The sequence below is a fragment of the Motacilla alba genome, chromosome 3 (assembly GCF_015832195.1).
Source record: "Motacilla alba alba isolate MOTALB_02 chromosome 3, Motacilla_alba_V1.0_pri, whole genome shotgun sequence".
NCBI lineage: Eukaryota > Metazoa > Chordata > Aves > Passeriformes > Motacillidae > Motacilla > Motacilla alba.
In genome coordinates this window covers 5,891,293-5,918,165 of record NC_052018.1, presented here as the reverse complement: position 1 = coordinate 5,918,165, position 26,873 = coordinate 5,891,293, and the positions used below count along the sequence as shown (strand labels likewise).

Genomic DNA, 26,873 nt, shown 5'->3' with positions numbered 1-26,873 from the left:
CTCTCTAGAGCCTTTCCTGCTTCTAGGATACAATGCTACTAGTAGTTAAACCAGAGCAGATCTCAGCAGTTAAAAGCAGTAACCTATTTTTAGAAAATATTCATATTTCTCTGGAAATTAATGATTATGTGCCTTCTAGTAACAGTCAAAGTTATTTTATACAAACAGAATTCAGATAAATTCTCTTCTTCATTTTTCTGGTTGGCAAAATATCCCCTTAGGTTGTTTTAAAACTTGCAACTTTTCGTGCTTCATCCCATTTTCACTGAATCTTACGTTTACTGTAACCAAGCAGCCTTTTACCTCTCCTTCCCACTTTTAATCTCTTTGTAGGTTAGTGTGAAAATTTTCCATGTTATTTGTGGGAAAGAAACTGAAAAGAGGAAAATCCACTTTCTTCAACCCTGAATATTTAGGAGTTCCAGTTATTTTATTTGATTGCCTGCAATTTGTGTAGTGTAGTAATTTGTGAGAGGTAAATAATTAGGTTAAATTCTAAAATAAATTTAATAGACTCAAATCTTCTGCAAATATTTCCGAATATCAGACAGAGATGCATATGAGATCACTGATGCTGTGCCACAAATGTCTTGAAAGTCTTGCTCTGGATATATTCTTGTTTCTGTTTGTTTTTAAATGCACGTATATTAAGGGCGATCCTCTTACAGAACGTTTTTGAAGCGCTTGCCTCTCTAGTTAGAGAACACTTATCAAGAACAGCTGCTGTAGTGCTGTGGATCCTATCCATGGACTCATGGTGGTCTGCTGAACAACGTTCTTCAAGTTTGACAGGTGAGACAGAGACTCTCCAGTGCCACTGCTTTTGGATGAATCTAGCTGTGGTTGGAGAAAGTGCATCTTGCCAAAATATATGGGTAAGACCACACACAGTCTTTAAAATAGTTATTGTAAGCTTATTTTTAGGCAGTATATGTCTTGACAGTTCTTTTATTTGCATGCCGGTTTCACTGCTGCTTATAGATTTTTCATTTATTTTAGTAATGGCAATTGCAGATTTAGATCCATGTTTGTAAAGTTTTCGCACAACATTTACACTGGAAAAATACAGACTTGCTACTTTCAAACCTCAGTCAAGATTAGAGAACAGATTTTAAAAGATATTAAGACAGAGTATTTAGGCTCTTGAGATTTGGTGTCATTGTTTTTATAGTCAACCCCATTTTCAGGGGCATAGTTCAGCAATAAAAATTTGCTTCTGGTTTTAAAGTTATACCAATTTTAGTAGCTTCTGTGCTTGTATAAGTCTGCAGCAATGTCAATTTAGGACATGAAATTAGTTCAGTAAGTAATAAAAATGAAATTTTTTTTTTAATTGCATATGTATTAAATACTCATTTTAGAATCTGTATTTTATATAACTCCTGAATAGTATTTTATGTATATTTTAATATGTAGAATATTCTTTGCATTCTAAGTGCCTACTTCAACAGTTGGCTCCATAATGTGTATTTAAAATATTGTGTGTTTAACTGACAGTGTGGAAGGGGGTTGCACCCTGTAGAATTTCTGAGTAAACAATACCCATTTGCTAACTTTCAGAGCAGATGTTTTTTCAATACTCCAAGAGAAATTAAATATAATACTGAAAAGTAATATCATAAATCATTCATTGGTTAGTGATGCTTAAAAGTTATGGATTCAGAACGTGTTTTTTCCCTATTTCTGTATTTTCCAGATTATCTTGCATAATTAATGCGTGACTATTTCTCAATAAAGCATTACTCATTTTTTATTACTAAATATTGCATAGGAGCATTGTTTATAGCACTGGACTTTACAGACAATTAAGGAAATAGTCCCTGCCCTGAGGAATATACAATTAAATATATGCAGCCAGCCATTTGAGAAAAGTATGAAAAACAGGGAGGGGAAAACCCCATTATAATGAACAGCAGTAAAAAATAAGTGAAGAACTTCATGAGTAAGGGCAAGCAGTTAGTTGTGATTTTATTATTAACTTTCTCCACATATTCTGCTATGAAGAGTATTAGTTATTTGTATTCAATTGGCTGGTCTTGTTTTCTGCTTGAACTTGTGCATGATGGCTGATCATCAGGGTCCCTTCTCTATATTTTGAAAAAAAAACCCAACCCCAAAACAATTCCTTATGCAGTGATTGCACAGGGAAATATTTCTCTGCTGTTTATGATTCTCACTTAAGTTTGAGATCCTCAGTCCTTTTTAGGACAGTGTTTTTTAGGAAAAAAAAAAAGAAGCAAAATCAGGTACTTCCATCCTGTCTCCTGTTTCTCTTCATGTGCTTTTTCTTTCCTTCTTTTCTTTAAAGTATTTAATACCTGGATTTGTTACTTTTTCACAGCTTGTCAACAGTCTAAGCTTTCCCTTGTAATTAAAAATGTGTTGTGGTTTTGTGTTGGAAGAGAGATCTGAGTATCATTCATGAGAGAAGAGAATTGAAAATAGGTTGAGAAGAGAATGGAGGAGATTTAAAAAGAGAGGAGGAGATTTAAAAAGAAACCCTTGGGTTTTTATCAGCTTTAACAGTATGGCTCTACTTTTGTACTGACTGAGGATGAGGAGAAATGAAGATACTGGAAGAGGATGAAGAACCAGAAGATGCAGCCCTTTTCCTGGAGACAGCAAACGTAGGAGAAAATTGCCCTCTGGTCTCCAAGTCCATGTGAATCCCAATTTGCTCTGAAATAGCCAGTTCAGAAGTGCCCAGCTGTGCTCAGTGTGGGGTTGAGCTTCTTTGGAGGGAATTGGGCTGTCTCTGCATAGTACTTAAAATGGCCTGTGGAGGTGTGCCTGAAGAATTCTAGAACCTGAGGGATGTTGGGAAGATTATGGGAGATGTTTTTATGAGATTTCCAGTGCCTGATATGTTGTGTCCTGGAGAGTTGGTTGATTTTTTCACTTCAGGAGGAGAAAGCAGGCAGCATTAATAGACAGTCTGTTCAATGTTGCCAGATAAGCAGGTGTCAGTTCTTTCTAATACACATTTTTTGTCATGGCCTGAGTAACAGACTGCTTTGTAACTAAAGGGTGGTTATGGAGAAGAAAAATAAAAATGAATTGCAATCATTCCTTCCACTCATACCTCTTCCTCCTCTGACCTTCCAACCTCAAAAGTGAGGAAGCTGGGCTGTTTTTAGAGCGACCCTGTGGTTTGGTTGCCAGAATCCAGACCTGTAGCCTGTAAGATAAATAATGCAAGCTTTGAGGAAATATTCTGTGTGGATAGGACAGTATATGTGTTGCTTATTAATACTTAGCTGTTTTATCACTTTAACCATTTACTTCTGTTCTCTTTAGATGGATAAATAATAATTTGTTTTTCGAAGATAAATCACTGTCTATATTTGTTGGCTCCATGAGGAAAGTGTCTGTCTGGAAAGCAATCCAAGGAATCAGGTCTGTGGAATATTGACAGATGTATGAGCAGGGTTCTTTTAATGTGGAGCCCCAGCCCATAATGAAAGTCAATTGTTACATTTCCATTTCAGAACACAGGTTCTGGGTCTGCTGCTTGGCTGTATTTAGTCTGAGGGGTCAGAGGTGCTAAGTAGAATGAAATTCTGTGTTTTGGCACAAAATGATGCAGATGGACTGTTGGTGTTGCCTATTTGAGGACAGGCTGCAGCTATCAAGGGGCATGGAGCACCTCAGTTCTTTTGGGAGCTGAATGGCCAAACTCCATTGGTGAGTGGAATAGGAGTATGTTGGAACAGGAGCACTTAAACCCAGTGTTGTTGGAAAATTCTGCAGTGTAGTCACAAGTTGATCCAGCCTGAAAAATAGGTAGTGTTTGCTTGTATTTTCTAAATTCTTTCCTGCAATCATTCTGCTTTTGGAGTGGTGTTTCAGTTGTTCCAGGCCTTGAAAGACTCTGGAATCAGGGTTATTACTGTGTGAAGATTAGTTCAAGAAACAAAGCAATCTCTGTTTCGTGTACCTGCATATCAGACATCACGTTAATTGGTTAATACTTTCATGGAATAATTTTGGCACGGCATTTTAAAGAAATCTTAATTTGAGGCATATGGGATCTGCATTCTAGATTACTTCCATTAACACTTATTTTGTACTAAAATCCATTAGATGAGGTTGGCTGCAAGAGTTCTGTCCTCTGTGACACTTGTCTTCTCTGGATTCTATAGTCTGTAATTGTTATGCCAGAGCAGCTCCTTGTAGCCAGACGCTTGGTGTATTTTGGGAACCCATGGGGATGTGAGGCTTGATGCTACCAGACTGTTGTTGCTTTGCCAAAACCAATGCTGAAGGAAATGTGGCTTTTCATGAGCCAGAGTTCATTCCCATGACACGGGCTTTGGGGTTGGGGCCCTTAAAAATAACTGTAATCTCTGAAAAGTGTAAAATGTAAAACATTTATCTTTCACAGTTTGTGCCTTTATGTCTACATAGTAGAGTATGTCTAATTTTAAGAACAAACTTCCATAATTGGGATATGGGAATACCACACAGTATTCAATTCATTTTGTCAACATTATCCTGCTCATTCCCCAAAATTACTAATTTTCCTTTCTTCAAAGTCTTTTATATTACCTTTTTTTTTTTTTAATGAACATCTAAATGTTTTGTTGCTTTTTAAGTCCAGTTCTGCCCAGTGTGAATTTGAAGCAGCTTTGCAGTTGAATGTTTGTATTTCAGTTTTGGGAAAAATTATACCAGTTTGTTCAGAAATGGAGTATTTGCAGTAGTAAGTGGCATCTTTACAAGCTAAACATAATGATTAAAGAGCCGAAGGAATAACAAATTTAGTTGTCTTTTGGACAAAATTACAATGCAATAGCCTTTGATTTGTCATTTAGCGTCAGCATAATTTATTTTTCTTCTCTTTTAATTGAAGAACAAATCCAATTCATAACTGAATGCAATTCAATCTTCTTATTTTCTGATGTGGGTAGAAAATATCCATTTTATCTGTGCATAGGAGCTACAGTAATTCAAGCTTTATTTTTCCTTTTGCATAACTGAAATAAAGTGCCAGACATGAGTATGCCCAATTTTTTAGAATTCATGAATTTTACAGAACAGTTACTTCTTGAGTGCTTTTCTGTTCTGCTCTCATCAGTAACTATTCCTGGATTGGACATGTGATGGATACACAGTGAAAATAATAAAGATTTTCTGTAAGATTGCCTAATTGTTTTGTGGTAGATTCTGAAGAACTTGCAAATAGAACTATTCCCAGCTAATAGGGTGGCTTTGGGTCTTTTTCTCGTTTATTTTGTTTTCTTTTGTTTACCTGTTTTTCCTTGTATTTGTCTTCCTCTGCTAAAACAGTAAGTTTAATTGAACTCTAGACGAAGAATAAGTTGAAGAAGTTAGCATAGAAAATCTCAAATTAGGGTTTCCAGTGACCATCCTTACAGCCCAACTGTATTTGGTGCATTATAATGGTGTTAATTGATTGCATTTTTTTTTTGTCATCTCTAGAACTCCCGACTCTTTGCATGGAAGGAATGCTGCTCACTTCTGAGTTGGTTACTCAGAGATTTTCTCGTTACTGATTGCTCATTCCATGGCTATTTGCCATCTTTCCTACACAGTATTCAAACTCTAGTATGGAGAATTACTAACTTTCATGTGCTCTGCTGGCTCATGTCACACTATGAGAATACTTAACAAATGTTAATTATGTTCTTCTCTTCACAGTCCTCTGGGGAGAAATATGTTGCTCTCTGTGTCAGATATATAGCCTGGTTGGGGCTATGCAGAGAATAAAATTAAAGGAAATAAAAGACAAATACAAACCCAAACTTCTCAGTCATTCTACAGCACACAGCTTGAGGGTACTTGTTGTGAAAATGCTTTATTGCTACATCTTTGTAAGTTTAACCGGTTCAGTTTGTCAGTGATGGATGTGTGAACTGCTAAAATCCAATACCATGGCAAAAACAAGGAGTGGATAGTTATTGATCACCTCTGAAAGGGGACTCAGGTGAATGGGGTGTTCTGGTCTACTATGATGTGTCTGTTTTCTTGTGCATAGATGAGCTTCATTGCTTGTGTTTTCCAAGCATAAAATTGGCAGTCTGGAGCTCAGCATATCCACAATTATGATCAAGAGCCTCTGCAACCTTTTATAGATTCCAGTGGAGACCAGATTTCATCATAATACTGGAAATGATTCATGGAGGCTACAAGTCTCCTGCACCTGAATACCAGTCTTTATGTGGCCTTAACTCCTGACACATTGACTATGTAGCTGTTGGGTAAGTTCCTGTTGAAAATACATGGTTTTGTTCAGCTCTTCATGTGCCCACAATTAAGTCATTGTTACACTCTAGCTCCATTTTAGGTAAAGAAAAACAAAACAAAAACCTGTTGATAGGAATAGGCATTATGTAGCATTAATAAATAAAGGCCTTTCTTAGTTGTCTGAACTTAGAATCAGAAAAATTTCAATCCAAGGTCTGACCAGTGGTTTGGTGGTTTTTGTTGGCTTTGGGTAGACACTTGAACTTGGCACGCATATGTCCTGGCTTGATTCTTTCCTTCATTTACCATAAATCAGGAATGACTATGCTGAAGTTATTGCAATTTTATGAAAGTAAGAGCTGTAAAAATCCAGAGACTTCTGTAGTGATAAAGGGCTGTGATCTGGTGCTTGAGAGGTGAGGTTAGACTCCTGTTGGAACCTTCAGGCCTTGAGGTAAATTGTTCTGTCTTTCAGTTGGTCATCTGTAAAAAAGTTTTTTTTTTCCTTAAACATCAACAAATTTAATTTTGAGGGCTGTTCAGATACCACTGATGAGGATCACAAGAACACCAAAATTAAATGAGTTTGACTCTGCTGCATTTGATAGACTTTTTAGTCCCCTATACCTCTGAGGAACAGAGAAGGCTGACTGATACTTTGCCAAGAAAGTGAAGATTTACAGTACTCAAATAGATGAAAAGCAAAGTAATACTATGTTGTTTTTTTGTTTTTTTGTTTTTTTTTTTTAATTTTGCCCACAATCAGCATTGAGGAGCATTTGTTTTCTAGAGTATTAGCATCTTTCAATTGATTTCAACCCCTTAATGGAATCTCTTACAAGTTTTCTGATGCATTTCTTCCCACTATCAGTCTTAATATCCTGGGAAATACTTGAGTTAGCTGAAGAAATTGCTAGTGGCTGTGGTACTGTTGTATTTGTGGATTTATGTTGCTACTGTGTCTGTGTCTCTAGGAGGTTTTTCAAATTTAAGAAGAGTGCAGAACATAAGCAAGTGTTCTACTTAACCTTGTCGTTTAAATATCACCATGGAGTCATCAGGGTACAGGCGCTGCCTGTCCCTCATGTGTCTCTCAGTATAACTCATATCTTTGTTAAGAAAAAAAAAATTGGGGCACTTAGAAATCTTGTGTAAAACTAGACATTTCAACCGAGAGCAACATTTTGTTGTTCAAAACAGGGTAACAGCTGTGACTTTGTAAGCTACTGTTAGTGGTTTTTAGAAGCTAATTTGTCAGCTTGCTGGCACGCTGAGCTCATTTGCTGAAAGAAGTTGATGTCATCTCCCATATCGTTCTTTGTCAGAGATCAGCGTCTCCTCTGCTTTAACCAGTGAATCTCAAATAGAACATTACAGACCAGGGCTGTTTGCCAGTGGCATTAGTTTTCTGTTTATGTAACTTCAATTTAGAGCTTTCATGACTAAACACAAAATTCAGCTGTCGTTTGAGAGTTGATCACCCCTTTTATTGGTATCCTCCATCCATGGTATGTGTCTCCTTTCTGTGTATTTTGAATTAAAAAAATATGCAAAGAGCAGAAATGTTTATTATTTTCAAGTAGTGCCACTTAATTTATTCAAACAGCATTCGGTATGGTTTATTACTGCTTGTTCCTCATCTAGCACAAAGTAAGGACTTATTAATGACCACAGCTATTGACTGAAAACAAGGTTTCTTGGAAGAATGAGTAACTGTCTAAATCAGTGCTTATCAATAAAATGTCAATACAGGACATTGTTTCAACACAAAAGTGTTTATAATTACTGTTGAACATTCTTGTCAAACTAGAAACTGACATATTTTCAGGTTCTGTCTTACTGCTAAGAAATAATTGTAACAATGTAAAGGAATTTTTAATGTCAGTTTGTCAGGTTTAATCTTCTGATAAATTACTCAGTGACTATTTAGTAGCCTCAGTAACTTTACAATATGTAGTGGGATATAAAGAAGAGATCCTTTTTTGTAAGATGCTGGCCAAATAAAAGGTGAGAATTGTGAGGGTAGGAATATTTAATTTTTGCACTAGAGCAAAGTCACTTGCAAGGTCTACCAAGGATCTTCATAGAATCATAAATTCTCCTGAGTTGATTGGGACCTACCAGGATCATCAAGTCCAACTACTTGCCCTGTACAGGACAGCCCCAAGAAATCCTCACTTCTCTGTCCTGGAGAAGCCAGAAAGCTAATGGCAAAGTTTTTTAGAGAGTGAAATGATGATTGTGCAGAGTCACCCAAAGATTGCACAGAATTGAGTGGGTGACAAAACAGGTGAAATCCGTTGCTGATAAACCCATATGAACTCTGCTGTTTATTGTCATAGAAAAAGATTCTCTAAAAGAGAGCCTTAATAAAAGGCTCTCAAAAATTGATTGGATTTTATAGAAATTGAGAGTATCTGATCATAACAGTGTTACTAATAGTTCTGATGTTGTATTCATCCAGTTATTAAAAACTATATTCTAGAACTGAATGAATTCTGTACAAGGAGGAGAAATTAAACTGGCAGGGTGCCTAAAAGCCTGGGAAGACACAACTGGGAGGGGAATGTGATAGAAATCTGGAATTATGAGCAATGCAGCGAGAGTGAATGGAAACAATTATTTCCCTTTTTCATAACAAAAAGTAGGGGCACCTAATTAAATTATCAGATGGCAGGCTTAAAAAGAATACAAGGAAGTAGTTTTTTAACAGTGCATAATTAAAGTGTTGAATTCGTCAACAAGGCACTGAAGAAGCCAAAAATTACTGTAGCTTGAAAAGGATTAAGAGGAGATCATGGAGGTGAAGTTTATCTATAGCTGTAAAACACAGTTGTCTCATCATAACCTCAGGCAACACTTTAGGTCTGTTGGAGGGAAAACCAAGGAGGGGTTTTCCCTGAGCATTCAGTAGTGGCCTTTATGGAGAGAACTTGATCTCTGTGCAGATCCCTGTCTCAAAGGGTTTGTGTATAGATGAGCTGCTAAAAGCTCTGAGATTATAGTGCTGCATGCTGTGTACCAGGGTGGGGAAAGTCACCAAATCTTCAAAGATTTGATCTAAGTGTGTAAATGAGGAAGTGCTGTAAAATCAGGATACAAGAACTTAAAAACTTTAAGTGCATATGTGTATAAAGGTGAGCTGTGCTTCTGTGGAAGTATTTTCAAAAGTATTTAACCTCAGTAGTATTCATCAGCTTTGTAATTTATTGATCATCCACATGTTAATATTTCACTGTGAATTTTAAAAACACTAAGGTGTTTCCCAGTTCTATTTTATCAGTTTGGTCACTCTGATTCGGTCTGATTTTCCCATTTAAACTCATCTTTATTTTGTTAATATTTTTAAGCCTGTTTCTTTGGTGATATTTTGTGCTCCGGTTGTTGATCTTCTAATGATTTTTCCTGGTCTTCCTGGAAGAATTGGCCTAATAAAAGCTGTATGACTGTCCTCAATGCAACTATCCTCTATGTGTTCTTAACCTGAGGATTCACATGTGACAAATTAGTACTTCAAAAAGTCTGGAAAATGCTGGTTTTAAGTAATCTGAACCTTAATCTTACAGAATGATGGAATGGTTTGGGTTATAAGGGACCTTAGAGAGCATCTTGTTCCAACCCCTGCCCTGGGCAGGGATACTTTGCACTAGACTAGGTTGCTCCAAGGCCTGTCCAATTTGGCCTTGAGCATTTCCAGGGATGGGGCAGACATAGCTTCTTGGGGCAACCTCTGCCAGTCCTTTTCTGCAGGATATAGCCCCATTAAAAATGTGTCAATACCTATGGTATTAAGGCTACTAAAATTCTGTTAATTAATCTAAAATGATTGACTTTTGGGAAGATAAATTTGTATATTTGGTATATCGTACTTATCTTTTCCTAAAAATGTGCTTTGATGAATCTGTCGGGCATAAATTTTGTTCCATGTCATCCTTGGGTATGAAAGAAGTTTAAGCCTTAAGGCGTGCTTAATAGTGAGAAAACTCCAGTAGCATTTTGAAACATAACATCATAGATGATAGTTTGTAATGTCTTAACATGCTGGACAGACAAAATGTGCTGAAATCATAATGTGTGTGTCTGTTTTTAAGCACCTAATTTGAGATTTTTCTTTTCTTTTGGTTTTGCATCCAGCATTTATCATTTTAGATTTCAACCACACACTTTTATATATGCCTGAGGGGTGGACTTTATACATCTCTTTATGGAGTAGAAACACAAAAAAATTATCACATTGTCACCTGGACTGATTTATCCTCATGTTGTCTCAGATTTATGATGATGCTATTCAAACGCTTAGTATTTACTTTGTCAGACATTTCAACACAGTAAACTTATAAATGTAGTTGAACTTCTGTTTTAAGATTGATCGGTGCAAATGTATCTAAGCTTACCTAAAACATATTCAGAACTCACTTCAAAAACGTTGGTGCCATGTTTGGGGTCGCAGAAGGACCATGCATCTTGTCAGTGGTTCTCTATTTGTTGCATAAAAAGCAGACCTGTTATTGCTGAATCTTGATTATTTCTGGTGTTAGTAGGTAAAAGTTTCTAACTTCCCCTTCCTCATTCTCATCCATTAAAGTGTAGCAGTTTTGTGGTCTGACTGTTTTCTGCATCACCAGGTGATCATGTAAAAGCCTTGTACTTGTCAGTTGCTAATGAGGTACTTGAGATGCTTTTCTCTTGTTCTTAGATGAAGAATGGAATATCTGTAGTAAAACAATCTTACCTGTGGGCTCTTCCTTCTTCTCCTTGTCCTGCCTATGAATGACCCCATCCCCAAAGAAGTTTTGAAGATGGTCTGTTGTTTTTTGTTTTTTTTTGTTTTTTTTCCACGTTTTATTTCACCAAGTGACATGGAAAATTCAGATCAGCACAAATGTATTTTTATATTTTTAATAAGGGCTCTAAGGCTGGATAGTAGGGTGAAATTTGTTGTATGATCACCTGCCTACTCACTGTATCTGCATGCTTATCTGTGAAGGTGATGGAGGAGGACATTAGAAATGAAATTGTTATTTTTTTCTTGGTGAAAAGGAAAATGACATTTATTTCGTTGCCTAGACTTTATGGGCTTTCTCAGTGTCTGATGTTACTGTAGTATATGAACTAATAGCAAATATAATCCTCTCTTAATCAGCAAATTAATTTTGATTTTGCCAGAAGTTGTTACATTTTTCATTTGCTTAATTGTTGGAGCAGTGTGAATATTTTGAAAGAATGTAAAATTGAAACCACTTCATCCAGATGTGCCTGCTGATTGCTGGAAAAGCCTGGAGTATGGGTTGAGCCAGAAATTAGCATAATATTGGCATATGTGGAGCATCGTTAGTAGTTCCAAGTAAGTGTCATGCAAATATATGTTTGGGGTTTTTCTCCCTAGAAGTAGCAAGTAAATAACTTCATTAAAATGTAAGCAAAGTGTTTAATTGGGAGGAATTTGTTGTGTTATAACAAACCCATATTGAGTCTCTTGTTAATGTATTTCAATATTTTGCCCATAGCAGGACCAGAACTGCTTACTTAAGGAGAAACTAAGAATTGTGCAAGGGGACAGCTGTGCAATTGCCGTCTCATATGAGGGGAAAAAGCCCACCTGACCATCATTCAGTGATTTGAATTTCTGACACACAAACATATTTCGTAAGTTATATATAACGGGACTTTAGGAATTCTTTAATTCAACTCTGAAGTCCTCCTGCTTTCCATCAGGGCCAGGACATAGAGCTGATGTACAACAATACTATATCTCATGGGTTTGATGCTATCCCCAAAAGATTCTGCAGTGACAGAGGGAATAGTTCTGTAACGCTTTGACTTACGGCCCTTCCATCTCATGTTGACTGAATGATTTTGTATTTTATTCACCACATTGTTGATTCACATTGATATCGACAAGGAGAGATTTGCTTTTAATGCCTGTACTGTGTTCGGTGTTTGAGAATACCCACAGATCAATGGTTTTTGCTGTGAATGCCAACAGAGATGTCTCCTTTGTAAGAGCAAAACCGAGTGCAGTCTTTCCACTGGATGAAGAGGAACATTTAGTGTTTTTTGCCTCTGAAACCTTCTGTTACTCAGAATATTTTTTAACCTCATGAAGTTGGATAGGGTTTTAGAAACACTGGGGCAGTTCCAGTTCCAAAACCTTTTGGGTCTGTTGCTGAGGGCTGCTCACTGCCTTCAGTTCCAGGACAGTGGATGTCTGAACCTTGCTGGTTCTCATTACAGTGTTCCCTGGATCAGAGGATGGGTCTTGTTAAAGCTCATCTCCCTCCTCGGTGATAAATCTCTCAGTGATGGCAGAAACTTCTGTTGTAACTTTTAAGTACATTTTATTTCTGGTGTTAACCAGGCATGAATCTCCTCTTCCTGTTCACTTATGGCTGCATAGTTGTAAGAGGGATTCATTTCATTAACTTCACATTTCTGCTTGTCAGCATATGCACCTGAGCGAGTAAGCATAACCTTTCTGTAGCCAGCAGCAAGAAACAAGCAATTTTAGGTAGCGATTCCCTTGAAAAGAAGGATCTAAAATCAGTCAGATGAATCATAACATGTTTCTCTCCACTGCCCTGGAAGGAAGCAGAGGCTGACTCAGACACAGGTATTTCGCCCCCCACCCAGAAACATCACCCACAGTGTCTGTGTTTCACACTGAAACTGAGGGAGAGCAGGGCCAGGAAGTGCAGTTTGGAACTTGGATGTTACCATCAGATGTTTTGCTATAAATGTGTGTTGCTGTCCTTATCACATGGTGTTTATCTCTGGAGTGGGTCTTTGAGTAGTTTTCCCACTCTTTTGTGTGAATGGTGCATTATAGTGTTATTGACTTCAAAGCTTCTTTTGTAAAGAAGTGTAGCTGGATCTTAATCTCAGATATGCTTGTTTTTTCTTTTTAAATGTGCTGACTTAATTTTTTTTTCTTAGGGTATGACCACTTTCTTATAGTTTAGTTAAAATGGAATTTATTCCTCTGTTCCATTTCCATACCATGTTAGTACCATTAAAGCTTCTTAAATAAATACAGCTAAGAATTTTAACTTTTGTTAGGGTAATCTGTGTCATCTTCCTTTTTCCTTTGGTAATTAAAAAAACCCCGAAGAAATGCAAATAATTCATCAGTCAATCCTAAGGCCTTAAGACATTCATCATGTTTCATCTCTGAAGCAGATCCTGCAGTAACTTTTGTAAATGAGCATCGTTGCTTGTGGAAGCAATTCAGTGAGGCTTGGCTGGAGAAGGAACATCTTCTGAGGTATTACTAATGTAAGGGCAGCCCATTAAAGAGACTCTTTCCCCAAGAGAGAAACTCTACCTGGCTTACAGCACTTTTTTAGTTTATTGGAACTTCTGACTTTGTGGTCAGATCCTTAGTTTTTTGATGTCTTTGGAGAATCTAATATTAGTGATGATTTTAGAATAGCTTACCTTTCCTCGTAAGCCTTTCCTCTCTTTCTGCCTGTGGATAGTATGTTCCCCCTTTACCAAGCTTGTGATTTAGATGTCATCCTTAATTTCTCAAAGATTTACCTCAGAGCAATTATGGCATATCTTGCTGCTAAACAATTTGCAAGATAACGGTATTTTCTTCAAACTTTTAAGTGAAAGTTTAATGTCTTATGATTTATTTTAATTAACTCTGAAAGAATTTAATTATTTTAGATTTTTTTTTCCTTTGGCATGTGTGCTCCTTTGGAAATGTGTTTGCACAGTTTCTTTGTACTCTGTGATTGGGTCATGAAAGTAATCTTGTGATTATAAAAATTAAAGGCCATTCCAAGAAGAATGAGAATAGTTTGTAAAATAAAATGCATAATCTAAATTCATTTTTGTTGGCAGATCGTAGTTAAGATGAGGAATTATTTTAGTGCAGATACTTATTTTTTCTGAGTTACTATTTCAAGCTGATTTTCATTGAAATTGTAATATTGCCTTCAGTAACAACTGATATTATCACTTATGTTAATTTTAGGAAGTTTATTTCTTCTTAAAAGAAAGTAGGTGATGTTAAATATTTTGTCATTTCAGGTTGAAGTAAAATAAAAAATATAAGCATATCTGAGCTCTTAAACTTTGAATAATATTGTTAAAAACCAGAAAACTCATATTGGGATAGCTCTAATCAGCAGAGCTACCTTCTGTTTAATGGAAAGGCTCTGTGAGTCCTGCTCAACCAAAGCTGCGAGCAATCACTACAGTCTGTGCTGCTTAAAAGGATGGTTTTCTTTCTTTCCTTTTTTTTTTTCCTCCTCTAAAGAGGAGGTTCATGTGGACTGAATTCCCTTGTACAAAGTGGGCATGTTTCCCAGGAAAAACATGATACTTCACTAATCAGGTTGGAGCCTTATCCTGCAATGGGACCTACATTTTGGTCTTTTCACCACATCATTGCTGTTTTCTACATGGACAAAAATAGATATAGAGTAAACCAACCCAAAAAAGTCAATTATAGGGTTTTATAGTGATGTACTGTGAAAAATTTGGTCATGTTTTTCATTATACAGAATGTTCTTTCCGAAGACATAAACAGAAAAAAAGCACATATGTTTGATTTTAAAAATAACTGTGCTTAGCTGTTTAAAAATGCTGGAGACATTTTGGATAGTTCTAAATTATCAGCATCATAATTATATGATAAAACTTCTGTGTAAAGAACTATCTGGTTTGTAATTATTTAACTGTTGGGATTTTGGGTCTCAAGAGGTATACTTTGAAAATATTTCTCATATGTATCTGAAAAGTCTGACTTATTCATCTTCCTCTCCTTTCTAATCAGGAAGTAACTGTTAAATCTGTGATGTCGGCTTAGGGGGAATGATTTAATTTAAAAAGTATTAACATGTGAAAGGAATATTGGAATGAATGAAAACAATTTGGTCCACTGACATTTAAACCAGTTATTATCCTAAGAAAGCGTAGTGCAGGAGAGATGCTGAGGTAATAACTGCAATTACAGTATCAAAGCAATAAAAATTAATATATAATAATAGAATTATAAATGAAAGCCCCATTTTTTTCAGTTGTGGGTGCCTGAAATTCAAGAGATAAATCCATATTTGGATATCCACAGAAATGTGGTAAGACTTTCATAGGTGTGGAGCTCTGGTAATGTCACGTGTCTCATGGCAAATTGCAAATGCTCAGCACTTCTGCAAATGAGATTAAGTCCATTTAGTTTTCTAAACATGAGCACTAATATTTGAAAAATCAGGATTGCAGATATTGGGAGTTACATGAATGAGAACAACTACTTTCTGAAAAATAAGAGACCGTTGGGTTTTTTAGATAATTTGTTACACTTAATTCTTGCTAAATTTAGAATCCTTGAATGATAGAATTGTTTGGGTTGGAAGGGACCTTAAAGACCATCAAGTTTCAACCCCTTGCCATGGACAGAGACACCTTCCACTGGACCAGATTGCTCCAAGCCCCATCCAGCCTGGCCTTGAACACAGGGGTAGGGCAGATAAGACTTCTCAACCCACTACATAGATTTATTCCATTGTCTCACCACCCTCACAGTTAAGGAATTTCTTCCTAATCTGTAATCTAAATCTTTCCTCCTCCAGCTTTGCTGTGTGCCCTTGTAAAAAGTCGCTCCCCAGTGTTCTTATAGGCCCCCTTTTGGTACTGGAAGATACTTTAAGGTATCTCTGAATCCTTTTAGATTGAGTCTGATACAGTTTCTAATAAATGTACAGGGAACTTTAGAAACTTTTATTTATGTGTATATTGCTAATATGTTTTCTTACTAAATTTGCTCATTGTTTTGCTTCACACTGAAACTATGTATGATGTTGTTTGCTTAGATTTATATGAAAACACCCTTCAATTTTAGGCTTTAAAGGAAAATAATTTATAAAAATTGCTGTTTCTTGAGATTTTTCCATATGCAAAATCACCAAATGTATAATTTAATAATAGAGATACTACATTGGTTACTAATTTTTTAATGATTTCCAAGCAGTCTGTTTCCTGTTTGCAAATATTTTGTGTTTCCTGTACAGTGACTAGTCATATAGTGCCCTCCTACTCCTCCCATTACCAGTCTGTATCATCTCTTATTTCTCCACAGAAAGCAGAACTTGCCACACCTTTTCACTGAGGTGCCACTGTTTATGAAAAGTGCTTTCATTAGAATACTGAGTCGTCTCTTGATGTTTTTTGCCAAGATGGAAAAGTTAGATTCTCCCTCTTTTGCTTTATTTTCTAGTCACTAACTTATTTGTTCTATCTGTTCAAGATGGATCCTGGGACTGGGACAATGATTTAAATATCCACTGCATGAATGGGGCATAGAGAAGTGGAAAAACTTTTCACTCTTACAGCTGATGACCACAAACATTTTTGACTTTCTGTGGTAGAGGGCACTCCTGATAAACTGAATTATCTGCACTAAATCTTAACTTCTGTTTGGTGGTACCCATTTTGCAGGTATGATATGTATTTTTCTCTGAAATATGTTGCTCCACTTTGAGATCTATATCCAACTGGTTTCCTTTTAATGCTGTCCTCTTTTTCCAGATAATCTGATTGTTTTAAATGACTTTCTTGTCCTGGATGATGCAGGAGCAGAAGCATCCCATTGTGGAGGCAGTGTGGACATGGGGGAAGGTCAGGCAGCTGTGTGAATGTTTAGCTGCCAGCTGGGATCAACCTACTACATCTTCAGGTATTTCAGTCTCCCAGCTTTCAACCCTTGGCAAAGGTTGAAACAGATGCATAGAAGTGTGTAGATGGAATAAGGTGAGAGTGAGGTTATAGGAGAGCAGAGGCTGATGGGAGAATGGAAGAATGGTAAGGAAGGCTGGGTGGAAAGGAAGAGGTGGATTAAATGTCAAGGGAATAGAAGGTGAAGAAGAGGAGGTGGAGAAGGAAGTTCCAAGAACAGCCATTACTCATTTTGCCTCATTTCTCAGCAAAACCAGACCAGAACGTGATGAGGTCTCAGTTTCAGCATTCCTCAAAACTCTGATGTGAGCAGAGATATTGGGAAAAACTCCTTTTCTTCTTTTAGCTAGGCTAAGTTGTCTCAGAAGTAGAACTGCATGAGAGGTCCTCAGGGTCAAGGTGGTGCAGGAATTCCAAAGACAAAGTAAATTATTCAGATGTATGCCCATATGTATCGCTTCTGGGCTTAATAGAATCAAACTGTGGTTACTATAAAGGGAACTTTGTTTACATTCTCTGGATCCATTTTATGTAGTTAAATCTAAGTAATGTTTCTTCTTAGGGATCATCACATACTTTAAACCAGGGCCCAGCAATGGAATGCAACAGAAAAAAAGAGTGTGATTAAAGTATCTGTGAAATTTACTGTTAAGTCTGTAGCCAACTCCTTTTAATTTCGTAAAAGTCACGGCTGCATTCACTAACACCATAAGTTATCCTGGCCACCTGCCTTAATATCAAACATTCTGTCAGGAAAAGATTTAATTTTCAGATTTCTTGTTGCTAGAGAAGGTTGATAATTTTTTTTTATTTGTGTTTTTTTTGGGAGGGGGTTATTCTTTTTTTGTTTTGGTTTTTTTGTTCATGGAAATGTGCTTTGAGATCAGAAAATAGGCTTCAGGCAGTGTATAGACTAAAATTAAATGATTCCTTTTTTATTTTGTACAAGTGAGAGGATGCTTTCTGATGCTGCATTTGAACAGGATGAGACATTACCTTCTAGAGATGATTACCTTTGTTTCTAGCTCTTTAAAATATTTTGTTCTTGACATGATGAAAGGTTGTGTCTATAGATTAGCATAGAAATTTATTTCAGACTGACACTTCCAGTTGCATGTGCTCACATTTCTCTGTAAAGGCATGTGAGGACTATTGTTAATGAAATGTTGGAGCAAAAGCAAGGGGCAAACCAACCTCCTAGAGAGGACATTTGAGGTGGCCTCTTGCTGTGAGACAATGTGGTAGAGATAAATCTCGTGAAGTGTAAAAAAGGACTCTTAAGTGTGACTTTTTTCTTTGCTGTTGAGAATTGCTCTCTTCTGATGCTTCCTGAGCAACACAGTTTTCAGGCATCATCTCCTCCAGTATTTTCTTAACATCAGGGTTTTTTTGGTCTAATTTTGAAATTCCTCTATAATGCCCAAAGTAGTTCTTGTTACTTGTTTTCTAGTTTGGATAATTCTTGGCTTTATAAGTAGATGCTGTGTATTAGCACTACTGGCCTTGTTTTATTCTGACACCATGGATTGAGAACTCGGAGGAGTTTGGGGAAGGAAGTAATCATCTGATCCAGGGACCAGCAGCATGTTCCCTGAAACATACCTTTTCCTGGGGATAGCTGCCCTAGCAAAGTACCATCAGACTGTAAACAGAACTGTTTGTGAAGTGAAATCCATTTGGAGTAACCCATGAGTTACATTTTAATTTTTCACTGATGACAGGCTCTATAGAAATTTGTTTAGATCAATTTCGCCATGAAGTTTCTGTTTACCTCCTTTCAGAGCAATGTGGGTTATGGTAGCAGAAAGCAGCTTAATTCCCAGAAACTGCACTGGACATACAGTACTTCAATTAATAATTTTTTCCCTTCATTTGAGTTTTTATTCTGAGATGCTGCTTGATGCAGCTCAGTGTTTGTTAACATTGTTAATTTGCCTTTAAATAAATTAAAATAAATTGGCAGATTTTGATGCTGGTTGTAGCATTCTGAGGTTCAGCAGACACCAGGACTGTTTTATGGTAGGGATTCTTTACTGCTGTGATAATCTTTCAGTCTGTAAGGATTGGTTATGAAGAGATTGGGAGAGAATGAAATTGAATACATGGATAAAAATATGCTTTTTCTTTGGTTATGATTTAAAGTTTCAGAGTTGCCTGTCTATTGCTTAGGATGTTTGCCAGTGAATGACCTTAACCTTGATAAGAAACTGGCCCATGAATGGTACTGTGGGTCAGTTAATGTTGGCACCTTTTGGTGCTAGCATCCGATGATCAAAATGTCTGTTATGACTTGATTTGAATAAAACTCAGATAACATCTCAGGTGAATAAATAGAACAACTTCTTACGTGTTGCCAGGAAATAAGCTACTGAATGGCAGTTACATACAGGAATGGAAGACAAGAGGAAAAGTGCCTCTAAGACTTTTTGGAATGACAACCTGTGATATTTTAGAAGTAAGGGACAGAGCAAGAAAAAGTGAAGCTCATCCATCTTTGTTCACACTGTGTTTCATTTTATTTCTTCTAATCTGGACACTTTAATCCTTCTCTGTACCTAAGGAATATTTTGAGGAGTTTATTCACTTGGGGAATGATCTGGTTCCCTTGAATGAATCTGGGTAATGGCTTTGGCTCCATAATTTTCCAAGGACTACCCAGTCTTTGTTTTGCGTGGAGCTCTGGGATAATCTGTTCACAGTATTGTGGTATTTGAAAATGGAAGCAAGATTGCTGGACATGTTCTTTTTTGAAATGTTTTTGATTTTCTGGTGACTCTAAGTCATTTAGATTTGAGTGAAACAGTGGAAAGGCACATGATTATGTTTATACTCAGTTTGCATTCTTTCTGCAGCATGTGTGAGGTGCAGGTTCATTGAAGCCAAACCCTTGGAGGCCAGTTGGTGACCACTGGCTTTGTAACACACGGATTATGGAAAAAAGAGCTTGAGGGAAAGAGGAAAAACCTGTAAAGAAGGAATTCGTAGGTCTCAGCAGAATAAAGGAGGGAGCATCCAATTCCGTCTTTAGGTATTCTTCATAATTTTTGTTTTCATAAACTAAACAATTACAGCTACAAATTATTTCTTTGGCAAAATGTTAACTATACAAAATCTGTATTAAAAAATCACAAAATTTGTATGTGTGGTATCTGTACCTTTGGACCTACAGCAACATGGATTGGTGATTTTAGAGTAGGCAGATCTATGGGCCCATCCAGTGGATTTTGAATGCAGAATTTGGAGAGAAAAAAAATCACTTATAAAAAGAACAGTATAAACTGCTGAGATTTATCTGACATACCAAGAAATATGTTTTAATCTTTGATATTTTGGGATCACCAGGCTGAGCAAAAGGAGTGAGCTTTTCCCTGTAAAGCAAATATATCTTTGTGTTTTGTCCCAAAATGGTGCTAGCAGTTGATGTTAATGTTTTTCTATTTGGTTTTCTGCATTCATAGGTGAAACTTTTTGGGTTAACTCTTGCCCTAACACTTTAAGAAAGTTTATGGCGGTAGTTGCTGCTAATTTCAGGAAGGCAGTATTAAATATTTATATTTATCTTGAAGAGCTTTTGATCACAGCTCCATCCCACTCCATCTCTGAAGCCAGCATTTTTCTCCCGTCTGTATCAACAGTCCCAACTTCTTAGAAGTTGGAGATCATAAATAAGTATTTAAAGATACCTGAAATCTATTTAGTTCCACAGATTCCTCTCTATTACCCGCCTCCATGCCACACACATACATGCAGAGGCAGAGCCTGGTGGCCCCATAAAAACTCAATATTGACCCTAAGGCCCTCTGAAAATCTGCTTTGAAATCTTGGTTTTATTTTCTTCAAGTTTTTAATGGGTAGAGTTCATATTCACAAGTATTTAAAAGGTGTGGATCAGCACCTTATTTGCAGTGTTATTTAAAGTCCTTGGTGTTCTCAAATCTGCTCTGAGGTTTTGATTTTTTTTTTTTTTCAATTGGGATAATTATAGTGGGATTTTATTTTTTTAATTGAAAAGTATTTCTTTGTCCTTATGCCTAAATCTTGAAAATTCCCATGAGAGAAATTTTCACATTCTGGAGTTTAGAACAGAATTTTGCAAGACGCCTACCGTGTTTGGCTATTTCCATCTTAATAAGAAGGGCTTTATGTCTACTAAACCACTATTTCTACATTTTTATGGAATTGGGCAGTGCCCAGTTCCATAAAAAGCCATTGTACCATAGCTGCAGCAGCAGCATTTCTGCTGATCTGCTACGTGATGGAGTTTGTAGTCATAGTAAAAGAAGTTAAAAATTGAATACATAAACTTCAGGAAAAATAACTTTTCTTGGACATGAAGAAAACCTGTAATTGGTCTAGTTTGTTTGTGATTTAACTGCAGTATTTTTCAGAGTCACTTTCACATCTCAGGCTGAGAAGATAAAGGAGAGAGGACAAAATTGCCTACTTGGAACTGTGAATTGCTTCAGTATTTTCTGAATCAGTATTGAAATCCTTAGGAGGGTATTTGTGTTCATGTAAATTGTTGCTTTATGTTCAGCATATCATCCTGAAGCTTACATCTGTGGCTTTTAAGGGTCGCTCTTCCCCCATCATTTAATAGCTTCTTATGTTTATACTGCTTTTATCCTGACCGTTTTAGTTAGGACTTAAGTAATAAAAAAGGGCTTTGTGATTCTATTTCAGTGCTGGGAAGTGGTAGTCAGGTAGAGCTTGATGTCTTAGGAGTCCCTTTGACATCTGTCAAATCAAAATTCTTCAGTGCTTAAAAACCTAAACTCAGTGGCATAGATAACTACCAATTTTGCTGATATGTGTGCCTAACTTTCAGCAGTACAGAAGATATTTAAAACTCATATAATCAAATAAATTTCTCTCTGAATAATCTAAAGATTTCTGAGGTGGTTTGAACTTCTCAATAGAAATTAGATGAATTAATATGAAAAAAGATTATAACTAGTGATTCTTCTTCAGCAGTTTTGTGTTCACTTTATAGTGCCCAGAAGAACGTCAGTCTACGGACAGAAACTACTCATGTATCAATGTAGTGGTTTTAAAAATATAACAAAAATGAGTCTGTTAAGACCAATTTGTTCTTTTGCAGGATTTTTGTGCATTACACATGTAATTTTGCAAGAAAGAAATTCTTGTAAAATCTGTTTTATGGAAGTTGGTTTCCTTTAAAAAATGTTTTTGATCTGGTTTTATAAATTGTGTTAGGGATAAATGCCATGTGTAGGACTGAAACATGAGGGTTTCAGGAAGATTTGAAGTTTGAAGCACTAATTAATAGTGTTTCAAATTCTCCATGTGAATTTATCTGCAAGTCTGTAGCAATGTACAGGCTCAGAGGAACGTAGAGTGGCTGTAGGGAGAATTGGCTGTGTTTGGTTCATATCCATGTCTTTGGAGTGGTCTGTTACACCTCTGGTGCACCCATGTGCCTTGTGGTGAGACCTGAGCAGGAGCTGGGCTTTCCAAGAGCTCTGGACAGGGAATGGTGTCTGTTTGGCCATGCACAACTTAGAATCCTCTGTGTGTTCAGAGACTTGCTGTTTCTTAAGGCTCACTGAGCTCCAGGTACACATTGCAAACTTGGCCAGAGGGTGTTTGTATCAGGAACCAAATAGACATTGCTAAAGATAGTTTAGTTTCTTCGCTTCATTGTACTTTCCATTGAATTCTATGACTTTGGTTTTTGTTAAGGATTATCCATTCACGATCATTTAAATACTGTTTGCTGGAAGAAATGACAGAAATGAACTAATTTTTCATGCCTTAACTTTGTGTGGCATTTCTTATTAACAAAGGCTGATACCAAATGCCAATTCCGTGTTTTAAAAAAACCCACGACATTCAAACATGCACTTGGTGAAAGGCAGATGATCACACATTATTTTTTTATTTCCACTCTTTGAGATGATATCAGACAGACCTCCTATCTCCTATAGCAGTTAGCCTGGAGAAAGTTATGGATATTTGCTGAAATGCTCCATGATGTTATTTTTGTTGGGATTTTTTTAGTTTTGTTTTGGGTTTTTTTTGGTTTTGTTTTGTTTTTAAACTCACAATCCTCTAACCATTGCTATTTTTTCAACTTAGGTAAGATGGAATGCATTTTTTTGATAATGTATTTTTTTCCTGGGGTACGAAAGTATTTTCCTACTTATGACAACAGGTAGAGATGCCGACATGCCTAAAGGGTCCTGTTGAGCTTAAAGAATTGGAGGGCATGTAATGAACTTTGGTCATTCTGGTGAATTTACTAACTGTTTTTCTATCAACTTGAATATTACTTAATTATTGCAAATCTGAGAAGAGAAACTGATGAAGATGAAAGGACAGCTTTTATGTATTTATGTCACTGGAGTGGGAGCCATACATTTCTGCATTTTTGATGTTCATCTGCACTTTTTAACTTTCGAGGGTGCTGCTGTTGAGCAGAGCAAGGCTGTGTAAAGTTATTTTAGATTTTCTAGATTGAAGGTGAGCTAACATCAAATGTGCTGTATTTTTGTTGCCTCTCTTTTGTGTCATAGGTAGTTGATAAATATTAGTGCTAATCAATGGAATTACAGCATTAGGAAAAACCAGAACACCTTTTAAATATATGAAAGGTATAACTCTTACTCCATTACTTTTATTGCAGGTATATACACTTGGGTTAATAAGCCTTTCTTGGGGAGTGGTAGGTTATTGCAATTCTTGCAGATGCAAGTGATTTTCTTTACATATTTGAATTGGCTAGGCCATTTTTCACTCAACTCTTGGGACAGGAATTTTTTTGGTCTGGTCTTCTTTCTTAAGTTTTCTTAAATGTTACTTTCTGTGCCTAGTAGGATACTTAATGGGCTGTATTCTGGTTTTTTCCCTACAAAGGTTTCTGTGCTTTAGAAAGCTTAGCAAGTGAAGGGTTTTTTTTTCCTTTTTTATTTTTTTGACCTTTTTGATACAAACTAGGGTTATTAATAACCCTAACTACTACTTGTTTAATTTGTGAGAACTTTGCAAAATAATCATTATTGCCCAGTATATAGGATATAGAGTGTGATGAATAATTATTTGGGGGGGAAAGAAACCCAACAAGCCAAAACCCCACCATTTTTATGGGATGTGCAAGTGGGATCACAAAAAAGTTGAAGTTGGAATCTCCAGAGGTCATCTGGCTCAACCAGCCTGTTCAGAGCAGGGCTGGGGCTCCAGTGAGTTTCTCAGGACTGTGTCCAGTTGTGTTTTTTAATATCACCAAGGATGGATGTTGCATCCCTAGCAACCTTTTAGAGAAGTTGACTACCCTCAAAATTAAAAAGATCTGTTTTCCTTATGTTTAAATGAAATTTTGTGTATTTCAGCCCATGCCCATTGTGAGACCAGATGGCTCCAGCTGGGCTTTGGCTTGTTGATTGAGCAATATGTCTCTGTTCCTCCTGGGTTGCCTCTCCCTACTTCCAGCTCTCCTGTGCTTTGGACAGCCTGGTCTACTGGAAGGTGCCCATGGCAAGAGGGTTGGAATGAAATTGTTTTCCCAAGCCATTCTATGATTCTTATTCTTCCTTCCTTTCTTTGCATTAAGTTTGGAGCTCCTTGCTCATCCAAACAGGTTTTTTGCCTCCTTTGCTTGATTAGCTGTGTGATGAGATGGGCCATTTTCTTGAACTTCAAGGAAGGAGGTCAGCCAGCTCTCCTGGACACCTCATCTCTCCAGATCTGTACCCTTTGGATACCTCTGTAGCCTTGTGTTTTTGAAAACAGTTTGTCATCATTGTCCTCACATTCTGTTCTTTGTCCCCAATATATTTTTAGTATTTCAGTTATAATTGGCAAGGTTTAAGCTTTCCTTGAATTTTTTTTCAATCACAAATAAGTTTTGTCTTGTTAAATTCATATTGTAAAACTAATGCTGTTTCCCAAGCCTTGGGGATATCCTGCCTGTGTAATTACAGATTTATACTGCAGCTATGCAGACGTGATTATTACCAATAGTCCGAATAATTGCTCTGCTTGGCTGGTTTGTGGTCAGGCACTGTCTCGTACCTCAGTGTGGAACAGTTAAAACAAAAAATAAAGCAGAATATTGCCAAAATGCTCATAAGCAATGCTTCTGATAGTTGTGCAGGTGTGATGAGATTTAGTTGACAATAAATCCTGTGAGGGGAGCATTATGCAGCTGCCTTAATAATTTGGAAGCAGTTCTTTGCCACCCCTTCTAGAAATAATGATTCAGGTAAAGAGAGGTAAATATGGAGCAGCATGTGCTATGTTTGAAGTTCTGGTTAAGAAAATACTTGGGAATAGAACTGATGATTAGATGAACATTAATATGTTTTATTGCCTTAAATTGTTTCAGGCTTTTTCTAATTTTTAAGAAGTGACTCAATTTTTTTACCCATCCTTCTGACAGAACTTGACTTCCTGAGCTTGGAACTGGATGTTGTGTTCTCCTCCTCCCCAGCTGTGACTGTGTAAAGATCTATCACCAACATATCACTGGAAAGCTTTAACTTCTGAGGTTTCCTTCACAGTCAGAAACTTGGTGAATGTAGGGAATTAGCTGAAAGAAGGATTAATACTAGTTAGGAAAGCTGTTCACTGTTAGTATGTCTTAGAAAGTTTTTTTAATTGATAATTTAAATTTATAAATAATACTTGAATGCCATTTAAACCTAGGTAATTGCTGTATTGGGGTAAATGACGTTTTGGAACATACTCTGTTTCCATGCAAATCATATGTTTAAATCCCAATTAGTACTGTGCTTATTGGCTAAGTAGGTAGTCACATCTCCCTGTGGCCAGGAGAGGAATGGCATTCCCAGTGTGGGAGAGTTAGTGATAAAAGCAAAGCTAAAATGCCTTTCTTGGCGTTGGATTGGATAGAGGGAAGGTGTTCAAAAAGAGAAGCAAAGGAAATGAATCTGTACAAATACAAGCCCAAAATCTTGGGATCTGCATAAACTGTTGCTTGACCACATAAATTGAGAGAAATCTTTGGAGCAAAAATAAGAAGCATTTATATGCTTGTCTTTCCTTTCTTTTTGGTTCCCTTGTTTATTTAATTTTCAAGTTTCCTTCCTGTATTTAGTTTCTTCAGGGTAAATGGTAAAAACCAGCACACACCCATGGATCCTGTTGCTGTAGGTCTCATGATCATGGTGAGATGGATACCAGTGTAAATGAGCACTGCCTGGTCTCCTGGTTATGTCGCTCTCAGGATGTTGCGATATCCATTCAAAGAATATTGAGTGTTTTCCCACTTCTCTGCACAGTTTAGTGCTGAAATGAACAGTTCAGAAAACCTATATGAGAAAAGTTTCTGATGGCTAGAGTTATTCATTCAAACTTCCTTGGAGGTTCAGCCTGTTGGGGAGACTATTTTAATTCAAAACATTGCTAGAAAATGTGGCACTATATGGAAAATCAGATGTGAAAATCATTATGTGATAAGGGAGAGGAATGGGGTTAAGAATGAGAAGAGCAAAGGTAAGTTAGTTCCTCTACAGTTTCAATAACTTGGAGTCAGCTTAATTCTGGAATAGTTTCAGTCCCATGGAAAACAGTCGTTTGTTCTTTTTCAAGCATTTGCTTTCTGTAGTGAGTCCTGCCGATGTAGCTCAACCAAGAGCAACAGAAGGACCTTTATTTATGAACTTCTGTAAGATGTTTCATGTTTGTATCTCTTATTGTTACAGAGTTTACCCTTGGTAAGGGAATTCACTGTTTCTAAAGAGGATTTGAGGACAGGAAACTGAGATGGAAAATGATTTCATAGATAATCAGGAAGGGAAGAACACAGCTAGTAAATTAAATGTGATGGTCTTGTGAAAATAAATGTAGTAACAAGTAGCCATCTTTTAATCTTCATTTTTGTGGTGTTATACTAGTCAGTGTTTTAAAAGTAATGTGAAAATCTCAGTTACACATGAATATTTAACTGATATGTGAGCTCTAAAGCTTTGGTTTGTGATTTGTCTCCAAAAATGGTACTTTGAAAGAAA

At 36.7% G+C, this 26,873-nt stretch overlaps 1 protein-coding gene across 5 annotated transcripts in view; it reads left to right on the top strand.

Moving 5' to 3' along the window:
• Positions 1 to 26,873, top strand: part of SUPT3H (SPT3 homolog, SAGA and STAGA complex component) — a 256,077-nt gene that overhangs the window by 44,377 nt on the left and 184,827 nt on the right. The window lies entirely within an intron of this gene.